Raw genomic sequence first — 16,910 nt, forward strand, 5'->3', positions numbered from 1 at the left:
CCCCTACTGATAGTGTCAATTTGCCACATCTCACATCTATAATTGCTCCTGCAATGTTAAGGAATGGTCTACCCAAAATAATTGGGGTTTGCATATCCTCAGCCATATCAAGCACAACAAAATCAACAAGTATATAAAATTTACCTACTCTAACAGGAACATCCTCTAAAACACCTAAAGGGTATTTAAAAGAACGGTCGGCCATTTGTAGAGTAATATTAGTAGCTTTTAATTTACCCATATTTATCTTGGAACACACAGACAATGGCATAACACTAATGCTAGCACCCAAATCACATAATGCATTATCAATCATTAGATTTCCAATATGACATGGGATATAAAAACTACCCGGGTCTTTCAGTTTAGGTGGAGATTTATTTTGAAGTACGGCACTACATTCTGCAGTGAAAGCTATTGTCTCTACCTCATTAATAGACCTTTTTATTGTCAATATTTCCTTCATGAATTATGCATATATAGGAATTTGTGTAATTAATTCAGTGAAGGGAATTGTTACCTGCAAATCTTTAACCATCTCCAGAAACTTACCAAATTGCTTATCCAAATTTGTTTTCAAGTGACGATTGGGGAATGGAAGTTTGATAATTGGCTTTGGGGCATTGCTGCTCTTATCTGGAGCTGCTACCTTCCCTGGAGTCGTACCCTGCAATGTATTATCAGAAATATTAGCACTACTCTTTATCCCTGCAAGGCTATTAGCTACATTGTCGGGTTTAACGGAATCAAGATTAGCATTATTTATTAAAACAGGTTCATCATCTCTGGGCATAGGGGGCCCTTCATAGTGTGAACCACTCCTTAGAGTAATTGCAAAAGCTTGATCCATAGGCCTGGTTGGTTGTGCTGGCAAGGCTCCCTGTTGACAGGCTTGCAGAGTAGCAGAAATTTGCGCAATTTGATTATCTACAATTTTATTATGTGCTATGATCGAATCAATTTAGGCATCTCTACTCTCCATGTGCTTCTACATACTAACCAGCATTGCTCTAATTTCTACGAAAGCAGGGTCGGAAGATGAGGGTTGTTGTGATTGGTTCTTCTGGCCAGCATTGGGGTGGTAATATTTCTGCTGAGTTTGTTGTGGCGCCTGTGATTCTTGTGGAGGTGGTGGATTTTGAACATTGGTGCTCCGGTAGGAAAGATATGGATGATTCTGGTACCAGGATTGTAGGTGTTGGAGTATGGGTCATTCTGCCTATAAGCTTGAAAGGCATTGACTTGCTCCACGAAACTCCTACAATTTTGCTCCTAATGACCTACAATTCCACAATTTTCACAGAAAGCCTCATTAGCATTATTATTAATTGCAGAAACATTAGCTACATTTGCAGTACTGAGATTATCTAGTTTCTGGCAAATTGAGCTTGTAAAAAGGATACAGAGTCGACACTATGTTTCCCTTTGTTAGCAAAGCCTCTGGGATTCCCATATTGGGAATTATGTATTTCCATATCTTCAATAACTTAACCTGCATCATCAACATTAAGGTTCATAAACCTCCCACTAGCTGCAGAATCCCATATTATTCTAGATGAATTTCCAATCCCATTGTAAAAGGCTTGGATCAACTGTCATTGTGCCAGATTATGGTGGGGGCATTCTCTCTGAAGATCCTTGAACCTTTCCTAAGCCTCATATAGAGTTTCATCGGCTTCTTGGGCAAAGTTCTGAATAGCACTCCTTAGTACAGCTGTTCTCTCTGTTGGATAATACTTATTATAAAAATTTAAAACAAGAGTTTCTCAGTCGGTTATACCAAGTGCAGTTCTATTTAATCCATTAAACCATAATTGGATTTTCCAAATAAAGGGAAAGGAAAGAGAATCTCCCTTATTTGGTCTTGTGTGACCCCAGCTTGCCTGATGGTATTACAATACTGACAGTAGTCTGCAATATGAAGATTTGGGTCTTCACCCTTAGCTCCACTGAATTGCTTCCTTTCTATCATCGTGATAAATTGGGGTTTAATCTTGAATTGTACCCCATCAAGAGCTGGAGTGGGAGTAAGGTGTGGAAAAATCTGTAAGCTTTGGCTGTGAATAATCACTGAGCTTCTTAGGTACCGCCATCTCTGATTCTAGATTTGAAGATACCTCTAAATCTCTAGAATCAGTTGGAGGGTCTCGGCGAATATTATTATCACCAGAACCCGCCAGGATTTGCCTGTAAAATTCTTTCGTCTATGGAAGGATCGTTCGATCTCAGGATCGAATGGAATATAGCCTGATCTGGAACACCTGGGCATAAACAAAGAACTAAAAGCAAATATGAGACTTGCCTCAAAGAACTAACGTTCTCTAAGACAAAAAGAAATAACCTAGACTACAGAAAACAATTAAAAATAAAAAATAAAACCGATTCCCCAGCAGGAGCGCCAAATTTTGACAGGCTAAAGTCGTATCACCTAATAAAAAATAATACCTAAATCCTCTAACTAATGCAGATAGGGAAGTAGGGTCAAATCCACAGGGAAACTGGTCTTTCTATTCCTAATTAATTAAAGCAATCTAAATTATAAAGTAACCAATATATTGTAATCGAAGAATAACTAAACTACTAAGAGTAAAAGTAGGGAAGAATAAAAGTAGAGGAAATCAATGAATAAAAGACCTAGGGCATAGGTTCACCAATAAATAACATTCCAGGGTAGAGCATAACAATCAATCATCAATGCATCAATTAATTAGATCATAAAGGGCTTTCGCTACGTATTACAATCACAGACTTCATTTAATAGGTATTAAATCTCATCTCTCGAATCTCGACTTAACCATTTATAAATTAACCTACCTATTGAAACTAGACCTAAACATCAATTCTCATCTCTCGAATATCGAATCAATATTGTCAAACTCATGCATAAAAGATCAGGCCTAATCTAGTCACATAGCATTAAATTAATCGATAGGAAAATAATCAAGCATTGATAATCAACAACAATAAATTACCCCTTCATATTATTTATGGATCCCCACAAACCCTAGAAAAGAAACTACTCAGACATAATCAAATCTAAACAATTCAAAGCAATAAAATAAGACATGATCGAAGGAATAAAATAAATAGTTGAGATTAAGAGAAAAGAAATCGTTACCAAAGTAATCGGAATTAAGAGTTGAGCAAAGAACAAAGTATAAAGTGTTGATGTGTCCATTTTATATATTATTTTACCCCCGTCCCTTGGTCATAATTAGTAGTGTTTTTGGCTCTTTAGAGCCACTTTTATTACTAATCGGTGTTTTCTAGTGTTTTCGTAGATTTGGTTGACTTTTGCAGGGATTTATGCTTTTGGAGTATCTTCCCGAGATATTTTGGAGCAATCACGAGTATTGGAGAAACACGACCACTTTTGGAGCCCAAGACCGATGAGAGCCGGTGATTAAGGGCTCGGTAATCGGGATACTGAGGTATATGGACCGAGTGATCAAGACCCTAAGTGGATACCCGGATTGGGCCGAAGAAATAAGCCCAATCGAAGCTCCGAGCCTCAAGGTGAAGCAAGGGCCCGATCGGGCAGCTTAGCTCGATCGGGCAAGGCACGCAAGTGTGCTGGTGCGTGGCCAAAGGCGCGCCTGATCGTGTGAGCTTCTAGCTCGATCGGGCGCGGCTGTGAGAAGAGTTGTGCGAGAAAAAAGGCGCGCCCGATCGGGCGGCCTATAGCCCGATCGGGCGCGTGTTTCTGGAAAGGCTCTTTTGTCGAGCAATTAGTTTCTAATTAGGAGTTGTTTTTAGTTTTGTTTTAAGTACGTTTTTAGGACGATTAATTTCATTGAACCTTCTTCTTAGACTTTCTCTCTCTACTTAGTTCTCTCTCTTAATCTCTCTCTAAACTTTGGTTCTTAATTCTTTCATTAATTCCATATTTATTTTGGTAACGATTTCTCTTCCTTTAATCTTAGTTATTTATTTTATTCCTTTCACCATTATTTATTTTATTACTTTGATTAGTTTAGTTTTTATTATGTGTGAGTAGTTTAATTTCTAGGGTTTATGGGGATCTAATAAATAATATGAAGGGGTAAATTATTGTTGTTGATTATCAATGCTAGATTAATTTCCTATTGATTGATTTAATGCTCTGTGACTAGATTAGGCCTATCTTTTATGCATGAGTTTGACAATATTGATTCAAGAATCGAGAGATGAGAATTAATGTTTAGGTCTAGTTTCAATAGGCAAGTTAATTTATAAATGGTTAAGTCAAGATTCGAGAGATGAGATTTAATACCGGTAAATTAATTGTGTGATTGTAATACGTAGCGAGAGCCCTTTACAATCTGGTTAATTGATGCATTGATGATTGACTATTATTGATTATTGGTATTGCATGATAATTTCTTATTGGATTGTTTTAATGTTTTACAATTGCGGCTTGTAAAAGTATAGCAATATTAAATTGATGAATCGAGCAGATGTTAATTTGATATTAAAGGCTATTTTCAATAAGGACTTAGATCTAGTAAATTGCGAGAGCCTGTTAGATCTATGTTGATTAATAAATTGCGAGAGCCTGTTAATCATGTTATTTATGCAATGTCAATGATTGATTACTATGTTTTACCCTGGAGTATTATTTATTGGTGAACCTATGCCCTAGATCCTTTCATATATTGTTTTCTTCCTATTCTCAACTTTAGTAGTTTAGTTTCTTACTTAATTATAAATATTGGTTACTTAAATAATTTAGATTATATTAATTAATTAGGAGTAAAAAGACTTGTTTCCCTGTGGAGATCGACCCTACTTCCCTATCTACTTTAGTTAGAGGACTTAGGAATTATTTTTGATTAGGGGATACGACTTTACCCTGTCAAGTGTAGAGAGAGAAAATAATCTAAAAGATAAGTGGGGAGAGAAAGTCTAAGAAAAGAAGTAAGAAAGTGTAAAAAGAGATACTAAACTTGCTTAACGGAAAAGTATTTATATTAAGCAAGAATCCTAAACTAAAACAAACTTAACGACGCTCAAAAACTCCTAATGCTGACACGCGTTCGATCGGGCGAGGCGCCGCCCGATCGGGCCCGCCTTTTCTTCGGTAATAGCATCTCTCGCGCTAGGTCGGGTGCGAGTTCACTCTTCCTCGCTCGGCCGGGCGCGCCTTCGGGCGGGAGCTCTCTTGGCCGGGCGGCACTCTTGGGCTACTCCTTGGACTTCGATTGGGCTTCGATTCTTCGGCCCAATCCGGATTTCCTCTTCGGGTCTTGAATACTTGGTCCAAATGCCCCGGTATCACATATACCGAGCTCTTAATCACTGGTTCGATGGCTCTAACCGGCCCTGGGCTATAAAAAATGGTCATGCATCTCCAATGCTCGTAATTGCTCCATAAAATCCCGGAAAAATGCTCCAAAAGTGCAATTTCTTACAAAACTCAATTAAAACTACGAAAACACTAGAAAACACCAATCAGTAATAAAAGTGGTTCTACAGAGCCAAAAACACTACAAATTATGACCGAGGGACGGGGGTAAAATACTATATAAAATGGACATATCATTAATAAGGATGAAATTTGAGGGAAAGCAAAGTATTATGCCATTTTCAATTAATAGTAGTGTTAGTATATATTTCTACATCTAAGCTCATTCTGTAATTTTATTTTCTTTTTTTTCGAGTTCATTTTGTTATTTTCATAATTGTATATTCATTAAAATTGATTTAATTTATATAAAGTATAATTTTATTGAATGTTTGTTTGCAATTATACATTAATTTAGTCTTCAATAATTTGGATTCATAAAAAGTGAAAATTTAATATCATTATCGTTAGGATTTGGAGGTCGCAGAAGATACTGGAGTCGGACTCGGAGCTCAGCTACTCGGAGTCGGATTTGGAGTTGGACTCGGATTTCAGGTCCGATTGTGTGGCGGATCGGAGTCGGATCCTATACAGTCCGATCTGTTGTCATTCTCAAATATGCTTCATCACCTGAAAAAATCCTCTCTACTTGTCCCCACTACTCACCATTAGAAATGGGTCTTTGTAGGGCCAAAGCAAAGACAAGGCCAAACAAACATACAAACAAACACACAATCAGCAATGTTGAATACATAAGCGTAAATAAAACACACTAACATGCCTTCACCTATCAACACACACTTACCTCAATGCACCTATTTACAAGCACACAACATTCAACAAATACTTCTCAACTAGCCAACTAAATAATTTATTTAATATTGGTTACGCATCGAACGGGTTTCCCAAATAACCTCCCCCAATAATGGGGTTACTAACACGGGATCTAACCGTGCCAGCATCAAATAACCACTCGTAAGTGGCAGAATTCCTGCGCATAATAATAATAATAATAATAATAATAATAATAATAATAATAATAATAATAATAATAATAATAATAATAATAATAATAATAATAATAATAATAATAATAATAATAATAATAATAATAATAATAATAATAATAATAATAATAATAATAATAATAATAATAATAATAAAAGGAATGTACAGCGTCATGTACTCCAGTATAATTTATGATTGAATATAAAACCCCATAACTCCCCCTATATGTCCATACTCAAGGTATATACGTTCTAAGAGTTTTGGTACGTAATCTCTTTCACTTTACGTTATTTACATATTATTAGACTTGGTGATGACTCTCAATCCATATCATTCAACCAACAATAATTATTCAAACAATCAAATATACCAATTTAATTCTTCAATAATTAGTGACCACATAATATTTAATGTTGAACCCTTTTTAAATCTACCTCGTTGTCGATGACAACTTAAACGCATAAAGCGCCACAAATCCTATCCCTCGGTGTTAAAAACACCTTAAGTGCACTAAGGCACCAAAATATAATTTAACCCTCGTGTACAAAGACACTTAAATAGCTCTTTCCTCATGCTTAAAGCATCGATAAAATTTACATGAACCATAATAAAATTCCTTTTCAATATTCTAAACCAAACTAAACATTTAGTTTTATTAAATAAACCTTCAAACATTCCAATAATAAAAATATAGTTCAATGACAATATTCCAATATCACCAATCCAATAAATAATTTATTTCAACCAATCATGCTTCACAAATAATTCACCAAAACCATTCTCAATTCGTTCAACCCAATCCAAATCACCAATCTCATTTCAATTCAACCATTCCAATAAATTCCTAGCATGACACTAACTTGGAATCAATTAAGCAAAACCTAGCATATTTCTACAGGCCTAATAAATTTCTAAGTACGCGTGCGTACCTCAATTAAGCCCTTAAGTATGCGATTACACTTCAACAATTCCCGAATCAAGTCTCCTACATAAAGGGACAATAACACTATATTACTTCTCTTTGTATACACAATTTTCAGCTACTTAAATTCACTTTAAACTACTAAAAATAATCTGAAAATTATTTTAAAACCCCTAATTAAACTCCTCTTAAATGGGTAACTAAACCCTTTTCTTAAAACCGTCAAAAGTAGTACTTTGGGAAAAATTCCAGCATTATAATTTAATCAAAAACCCATTAAATCTTCATCAAAACTCCATAAAGATACAATCTTTAAGCTTTATTATCACTTAGAATTAATGGGTATATAAAACCCCCAAATCAATTGTAAGTTAGAACCCTAAAAATCAACACTTTAATAATAAAAACCCTAACTTTTAATACTTTATAAAATCTGAAAATTAAACACTTTATAATCTAAAATTTACAATCTTTAAACATCAAAACACAATAATAAAATATACTAGTCATAATTTAACAATAAAAAATCAATACCCAAAAATATATAATACTTCTTCCGTTTTTTTATTATTGCACCATATGAGTTGGGTGCAAATATTTTGGTAGTAGAAAAAAGTAAAAGAGAGAAAGGTAAAAATATAAAATTGCCCATGTGTCATATTGATGAATTAAAAAGTAAGTGTGAAAAAACAAGGGTATGTTGGGTATTTATAGTGTGAACACAAATAATTTTTTTCCTAAAGAGAAAATGGTGCAATATTTGTAAAACTTCCTAAAAAGGCAAGTGGTGCAATAATAAAAGAACAGAGGAAGTATATAAATTAAATTAAGAACGAGGAGAGAGAAGAGGAGAACCACCATGGGTGGTGGCCGACGGTAGGCTGGCAGCATGACGTGGCAGCAAGGTGGCAAAGTCAAGAAACAAGGCAAGCAACTTGCTTGCTTGCGTGATGTTGTTCACGCATGAACCAAAAAGAAGAGAAAGAAAAAGAAAGAAAAAATAGAAAAAGAATAAATAAATACTTACATAGCAAAAACTGATTTTGGCCTACTTGTGTGAAAAAAATTTTGGGGTCTTGGGGGATATTTATAGAGTAGAGAGTATAGGGTAGGTTTGGGCTTAATAAATAAATGGGCTTGAATTATAAGACATTTGACCCACAACGGTTCAAATGAAGGGTTGGGCTTATTTAAATGAAATGGATATTTTCAATAAGAGTATGTAGAAATAGTTTATATACAATATTTTAAACAAGGCCCAATAATTAGTAAACGTTTGACCTAAAATATATATTTTACTTTTATAAAACCTTATACTTCCTCCGTTCTTTTATTATTGCACCACTTGCCTTTTTAGGAAGTTTCATAAATATTGCACCATTTCCTCTTTAGGAAAAAAATTATTTGTGTTCACACTACAAATACCCAACATACCCTTGCTTTTTCACACTTACTTTTTAGTTTATCAATATGTCACATGGGCAATTTTGTATTTTTACCTATCTCTCTCTTACTTTTTTCAACTACCAAAATATTTTTACTTAATCCCTATGGTGCAATAATAAAAAAAAAATAAAAATAAAAATAAAAAACGGAGGAAGTAATTAAAATACTTTAACCCTTTAAAATATTTAATTAAAATACGTGAGCCCTTAAAATATATTTTATAAATGCTTAAATACTCTATAAAAATACATAAAAATATGGAGTATTACACTAATCGTTGTCCCTAATCATATATGTCAATTCCCACTTTCTAATAATTCTAAGCATATTCATACATGCTTAACATAGGCGCACTTCAAACGACGCCTACAGACCTCAATTGTCGAGATCGAACTCAATTTTCAGAATAATAGAGAGGGGATGAAGAATGCAGCATGATAGATAGAAGCGGAATAGGATAGAAGAAACAAGAAGTAAAAGATAGAATCAGAGAGAAGTAGAAGAGAGATAGATAAAATTGTAATTCATTTCTTAATTTTCAATTACAATTTTCAGTTGTAATAAGCCTTTAGCAAACACATTACACCCACTCATTCATAAAAGAAAATATTGCTTTCTAAAACCCAAAAATAACAAACTTAAAACAGAATTGAAAATACACTAAAATTGATTAAAAACCTCCAGCATTATATTTGGACATCCTCTTGTATCATAATAAAAATAATTTATAAATTATTTTCATGTAATTTGTTTTATTTAATGTAACAAAATTCCTATTTTATTTAATTTTAATTCCATGTAAATCTAGTATGTAATTTTTTTTTATATTAGTATCTTGTATGCATATAAATATTAGAATCATATTGGGTAACGTAGAAATTCTGACTCTAAATAAAGATGTTGACACATTTTATATATGTTATTACCAAAATAATGAAAATGTAACGGAAAATATAATACTAGATTTTTTTTATTTATGTTTCTAAGGATTTGATAAATAACTATCGTATCACAATAAATATTTTTTTTATTGGGGCGATAATTAATTTAGTTAATGCCATAAGAAATGTCTTCCAAAAATAATACATTGTAATGTAATAAATTGTAATGGAAAAGTAAAATTTTAAACCAAGATATTTACTTTTATGTGTTCAAATGATTTCTAAGGAAACACATTTCAACTTTAAAATGGACATTATTGAAGGGATGATTAATAGGTTTTAAGAGTAAACATGATTATCATAGGTCTAAGACCGAACCAGACCAGACTGACCCGGACCGGACCGAATGCCGAAAATTAGAATTTTAAGAACCTAAGACCGGACCGATTAAGCTAGGAGCAATCCCGGATTGGACCAAAAGAATCGGTCCAAAATCCATACCGGATCGCTTTGAACCGATTTAAGAATATTTTAAAAAGAATTCTAATTTTTTAATAATTTTACGAAAAACTCGAAAAAAAAGTAAAGAAAATCTACACTTTAACTTTTTTTTTGTATATTTAGTACAAAAAAAGTCATAAATTAGAGTTTTCTAAGATTATTAAGGATAATATTAACCATTATTTAAGGTTTCACGCACATTTTTAATAAAAAAAATCGGTCTGATCCAAGACCGGTTTTTATAGGGTTTTGTAACAATAACAATAATAATGGGGAAAGTGAAAAATCATGGGAATTTGCAAATGAGTGAGTTGTTTGGTTGAAAATAAAAAGTGTAAATGGGGGAATTGCAAATTCATGGGAATTGTGACTTCCCACAAATTTAGGACGTTAATTACCTAATCTTCCCTAGGTGACTCAAAATTCCCATGATTTGCAGCTTCCTTCATCCTAACCAAACAAGTTTAGACAATTCCTAGGAATTAGATATAGGTATTTAATTCCCATGAAATACAAATTCCCATGAGAATTAAATTCCCTTATCAACCAAACAACACCTTAGTTACGAAAATGCCTTGGTTAAAATAATGTTTTATAAAAGATTTTGATATGGAAGCAGGGAATTCAGTAGCCAAAAATCAGATTTTTCTACTTCGTGTGCATCTTTATTTCATTATTTCTCCAAGTTAACATAAAGACCAGAGTCGATATTTCTTACTCTTAAAACAAGACCAAAGTCATAAACTTCCTCTACAAACTTGAATGCTTAACCGTCAAGTTGTTAACATCATACATGATATCAATAGCATGACCAAAATCATAAACTTACTCTATAAATTTGAATACTTGACCCCCAAATTATTGACATCATACATGATGTCAATAGAGTTCTCAAACTCTATAAATAGAACCCAAAGTTCAGCTATTTTAAGCCAAAAGTCTCTTGCTCTTAAAGCTCCATCCTCCTTTTCTTCTTTCTTCTTATGTCTTTCATTTTTGTACTAGTTCAGCCCGTAAATATTCCAAGCTATTTTTCAACCATTTCTGATCATTTTTAACTTTATGCTATTCTGCTATTTGAGACAAAGTTGTTCCTCTTGAAAATTTCTTGAGGTTAGACTCAAGAATCACCCGAGTTATACACTATGAGATATGACCTCTGCAAGATCTGCCTCCTTTACAATATGAACCTTCCCGTGAGCTTTGCTACTTTAGATTGTTTTGTGATTAGTTTCCTAAAAAACTAAAATTTATGATTTTTATAAGGTTTCATATTTGATGTTTATTTAATATACTCCATATAATGTTTATTTAGGAGACAGCTCGTGCTTGTAAATCTAGGTGGAATAGTTGTAAAGAGCAAGATACGTACTCGTGGCTAGATCTTTAACTATGTAATTTTATACAAATATGTTGGAATGTTGAACAAGGATTTATGAATGTTTATGAAATAAATATTGTGAAATATTTTATTGTTTGATCTTTGGAAATAATTTCAATGCTCTAAAAGTTTTTTATACACATACTTGAATTTAAATTCATTTTTAAGAACAAATGTTATTGAAATGCCATACATGCGAATTGGAAGGTTGATTTATCAAATATATATATTGGATTTTTATGAATTCACACTATGCGGAGATAAAATTGATCGAAGACTATGAGCTATGTATGACCTAGTTTTCCCTTAATAGCACTATGTAAGAAGTTACTAGTTTGGGGGTGTGTGCACACTTAGGTTGGGAAAATGGTTTACGAAAAAATTGATCTTCCATTTATATTGGAATCTATTTTGGGAAAGTCTCTGGTTTTGAAATGATGATAATTTTTGGAATGTTTCTTAATGTTTCTAAGATAAATGCGAAATTTCTATTTATGGAACGTTTGAATAATTATTATCCACAAATGCTAAATCTTACGAAAGTATGTTTAATTAAATAACTAGGTTTTCATATCTAGCGTTGGTATGTACTTAGCGTTTTTGCTAATACGTATTTCTCTTTTGTTTTTGTTTGGCCCTACTTATCATTATGATAAGTAGATAGGTGATGATAACTCGACGTGATCTAAATGTGGCATTGGGGATGAAGGGCGATAATCATGTAGTCTAGGTTTCATGGTTGACCTTTTTATGAAAAGTTATCATATAGTTCAATTTAAAAGCTATTATTACTATTATTATTAATATAGAAAAGTTAAGTATGCATTTTTTCTGGTGCAAATCTTTGTTTTGAAAAGCCTAACGTAATCACGTGGTGGTGATATCCCTAAGTTTCTCTCTAAATCATGTTTTATAATAATTATTATTGGAGAGTAATTTGGGAGTGTTACAAAATGTTGGTGTGTAAACATATCTATCAAATTATTACATCATGAATAATATCAATGGCAGATTAGTTTTTTTTTTTTTTTAATAAAGATATCAATAAATGAAAAGTCATACGACATCTATAAAGAGATTTAAATATAATAAATACATGAAAATTGAATCAAATAAAAACATTATTTCATCAAATCTACGATAGTTATTGCAAATCGTACCTTTTTTATACCCTCTTTCATATTGTTGTGATTTACAGCCTTCTTCGACGAGGGGGTCTATAGATCTGTTATAGTCATGAAGAAAATTTCCGACTGATTCATCTGATTGTAATCAAAGGATTAACCTCTTTCTCAACTCCGCACAAATCTTTAACCATACTAAACTCAAAAAACAAAAAAAAAAAAAAAAAAAAAATTAAAAAATAAATAAATAATAAAAAAAATCCTCATTATAGGGACACTTACTACACTCAAACCCACTATAAGGGTACTTACTACCATCAAAGAGTGTAGAGTTATTATATTCAATAACCAAAAACATGAAGAAATTAAAGGGAAGGGGTTGGAAATAGTCAACTCTCGGGCCTATGAAATTTTTTTAAAGAACCCTAGAGAGAAAAAGAAATTATAACTGGGTAACTTGACAATTTATAAATGAGATCAACAACAGCTATTTTCACCGCACTTATTGACAGAATATGGAAGAAGCTATAGGGTTGGAAAGAGAAATTGCTTTCAAGAGCAGGAAAAGAAGTACTTTTGAAGTCAGTGATACAGGCAATCCTGACTTATTTAATGGGTGTGTACAAATTCTCGAGCTCGACAATTAATACCATCTAATCATATATGGCTCGTTTTTTCTGGGGGTATGGTGGTTTGAGCCGGAAAATTCACTGGAAATCATGGGAATATATGTGTACACCAAAATGTTTAGGGGGGATAGGGTTCAAGGATCTTGAGGTTTTAATGAGGCGTTGCTCGGAAAACAAGCCTGGCGATTGATACAGTATGAAAGATCCCTGTTGAGCAGAGTGTTCAAGGCAAAATACTACCCAAACTCATCATTCCTTGATGCGTATTTGGGGGTGGGGGGGAGCTATTCTTGGAGGAGTGTCTGGAGTACCAAGGCACTTGTAAAAGAAGGCTTGCTATGGCGTGTTGGCAATGGAGCAAAGATAAACATCTGGAAGGATCCTTGGTTGGCAGATGTTGAAGGAAGGTTCGTGACATCTACAGAATTCGAAGAATTTAAACAAGTTTCTGATCTAATTGATATGCAACCGAAGGAGTTAGATTTTAACTTGATTTCTGCGACCTTCAATGAGCGGGACCAGCTGTGCATTTTATCAATTCCAGTGAGTATGAGATCACCTCAAGATCAGCTTACTTGGGCCTTCTCTAAAGACGGTTTTCACTCTACCAAAACGTCTTATATGCTTGGGAAAGGTTGTAACTTTGATGACTTTCACATTGCGTGGGTTGAAATTTGGGGCATGGATGTTTCTCCAAAAATACGTCACTTTCTTTGGCGCCTATGTACAAACACTCTACCAACTCGAGCTTTATTGAAGTCAACGCACTTGATTTAGGAGGCTGGGTGTCCATGGTGCAGCGAGACAGAGGAAACAAGTTCTCACGCTCTTTTTGATCGTGTTCGGGTTCAGGAACTATGGGAAGAGTGTGGCTGCGTGAGCTTGCTGCAGAATAGGGAAGGCTCTATGTGTGACCTGCTAGAGCGCTGGAAGAACGTTGATGCCAAATTGAAATAGAAGGCAACCTTCTTGACATGGGTTATCTGGGCTAAGAGAAACACTCGAGTGTTTGAAGGAAAAATTACATCCAATGCTTTGTTGATTGCAAGGGTTGATAGGCTTGTGGATGAGCAGGGGAAATATAGCAAGAAGATTTATGGGATTGCTCAAGCTAGGGGCTGCAAGAGTCCATCAAGATGGTTTTCCCCGCCACTTGGTGTGATCAAAATTAATGTACTAGCATTCAGCAGGAAGGTTGGATTGGCATGGGAATGGTGGCGAGGGATAACAAAGGTGAGGTACTTCTATTAGCTATTCGAAGGGTCAAGGCCTTTTGGCCTCCGGAGATAGCAGAGGGCAGAGCACTCCTTATGGCAATCAAGCTAGCACGAAGGTGGGGCTATAATGATGTAATTTTGGAGTCCGATTGTGAAGTGCTTATTAATCGCCTCTCGAAAGCTGCGACTTATTTCTCTGATTTTGATATTGTTTTGATGATATTTTGTCTTTAAGTAGTACTTTTAATTATTTCAAGTGGTCTCATGTAAAGAGACGTGGCAACTATGTTGCACATCATCTTGCTAGAGTAGTGTCGTTTGGGGTTGAGCAAGTGTGGGTCAATCACTGTCCCATGGAGATTTCTCCTTATGTACTCTAGGACTCTTTGTCCATTAATTAATATTATGCATCGGCGTTGTCCTCGAAAAAAAAATGAGTAACTTGACAATTTATTTTCAATTTTAAATCAATAATTTTTTCTTCAATTTTTATAACAAATGTTGTTTTTAAGAAAATTAATTAAGTTGGGCCAATTGACCACTAGCACCATCGCACGACCACCGTACTTCTGTTAACACCATCACGCGACCACCACACGACTATTAGCACAACCACCCAACCACTAACACCACCACAAGAGTAAATTCCTTTTCTAAAGGATTAGCACGGGCCCAATTTACATGCTTTGCGAATAGGGTGTCTTTTATTTGGTCGGTCGACCATATTACAGTCGCGAAGGTGGTTGTGCGACGGTGGTTGTGCAAAGGAGAAAGAATGAATTGCTTTGGGAGGGGAGGAGATAGAAGGAATTGCTTTGGGAGGGGAGGAGATAGAGCATAGAAGGATATTAACATATTTTGTTAGTGATATAAACTAGATCTGGCTCTAACACCACACAAACACACACACCCAATAAGTCAAATATTAGGGCACGAAAGTGAGCATTTTCATTATGTATACTTTCTCCTTTTTTTAGTTGCATCACTTTGCTAATTACAGTCCAAAAAAAAATGGATTCATGGAATAGGAGAGAGATAGAAAGAGTTTATTAACTAAAAACGAGAGTATACAACTAATTTTAAACTTTCGTTTTAAAAAAGTAAGTTTGACACATTCTTGTAAAAAAAAATGACACATTAATTGATGACTGATCCTTTTCTTTAAAAACAAAAGCATATGTTATGAAATTAAAATGTTTATTTTTATTCTATAAATTTCCATGATGAAAAATGCATATGATAAATTGGCGGTGTGACCGTGTGATGTCTAAGTGTCAACATATCTATTGGCTTTGCACAAAGTGGATATCGTGACTTAGGTGACCTTGTCTCTTTGCTAGTTCCCTCTATTTTTCGTACGAACTATTATAATCGTAAGACTTTTCTTATACCTAGGTCCTGGGGGTAAGCCTGTCTAGCATGGTAAATTGGGAATGGACTTTTAGTTAAGTGGGTCTAAATTGTAATGTATTTCCTTTTTTTATTTTAACAAAATGTATTTCCCATTTTATAGCTTGTAAGTTGTATCATGTATCAAATACGAGTCTCTTAATTTTATTTATTTATTATTATTATTTTTCCGCAAGAAAGTGCTCTTTATTAGTTTTGCAATAATTCTAGAAGATTCTCATTTTATTTTACGACTTAAATAGTTACATTTCATGTGTTAAAAATTGGCAATATATAATTTGTTTGTATTAAATATAATATTCTCTATTCTTCCTACAATTAGTCAATTTCATAGGAATCTACTCATATATATTTTTTTTATAAATGTTTTAATTGAAAATATACTATAATAAGATACTCCCTCTATCCCTAATTGTTTGCTTCACTTTCCTTTTTATAAGGTGTCCCCAAAAGATTGCCCCATACTACTTTTGGCATGTTTTCCCACTTGCACTCTCTCTATCTCTCTCCTTATTGATATTTGTGTCAACCCATATGCATCATTTTTTGCCCAAATCCTTAACAAAGTAAATTTATGGTTTGAGGCAAACAATTGGGGACAGGGAGTATTTGTGAGATATTACAATTGGTAACCAAACATAACTACAATTCTGCTCTAGAGTGTGCAACGCAAAAAATACACCATAGTGCACCACCTAAATTACGAGGACTCAGACCTTGTTTATTTCATCTTATTTTTACTTATAATAGAAAAAATAAGTTCTAATCAGATCAGAAAAAAAATAAGTTTATCAGAAAAAATAGGTTCAGATCAAATCATCGTTTTATGTTTCCTCAAAAAAGATTCATCGTTTTATGTAAAGTTTTTTATCGCTAAATATCTTTAATTTCGTAGTGAAAAAAATTATGAATTAAACATTAATTAAATACATTATTACGAATGTAACAAGACCTCACTTGATATATTTTTGGAAAATTTTTAAATTATCACCCAAAAATGTAACCATTTTCGAACTAACCACCCGTTTAATTTTTTATTTTAAATTATCACCCCTTAAATTAAATAAA

At 33.7% G+C, this 16,910-nt stretch overlaps 1 non-coding gene across 1 annotated transcript; it reads left to right on the forward strand.

The window, feature by feature from the left end:
• Positions 1–1,605: 1,605 nt before the first annotated feature.
• LOC145607891 (small nucleolar RNA R71) lies at positions 1,606–1,712 on the forward strand. Its single transcript, XR_014105656.1, has one exon. It is a non-coding gene; the product is annotated as a small nucleolar RNA R71 (small nucleolar RNA).
• Positions 1,713–16,910: the final 15,198 nt, after the last annotated feature.

Source organism: Chenopodium album, chromosome 2 (assembly GCF_948465745.1).
Source record: "Chenopodium album chromosome 2, dcCheAlbu1.1, whole genome shotgun sequence".
In the NCBI taxonomy this organism is placed as follows: domain Eukaryota; kingdom Viridiplantae; phylum Streptophyta; class Magnoliopsida; order Caryophyllales; family Amaranthaceae; genus Chenopodium; species Chenopodium album.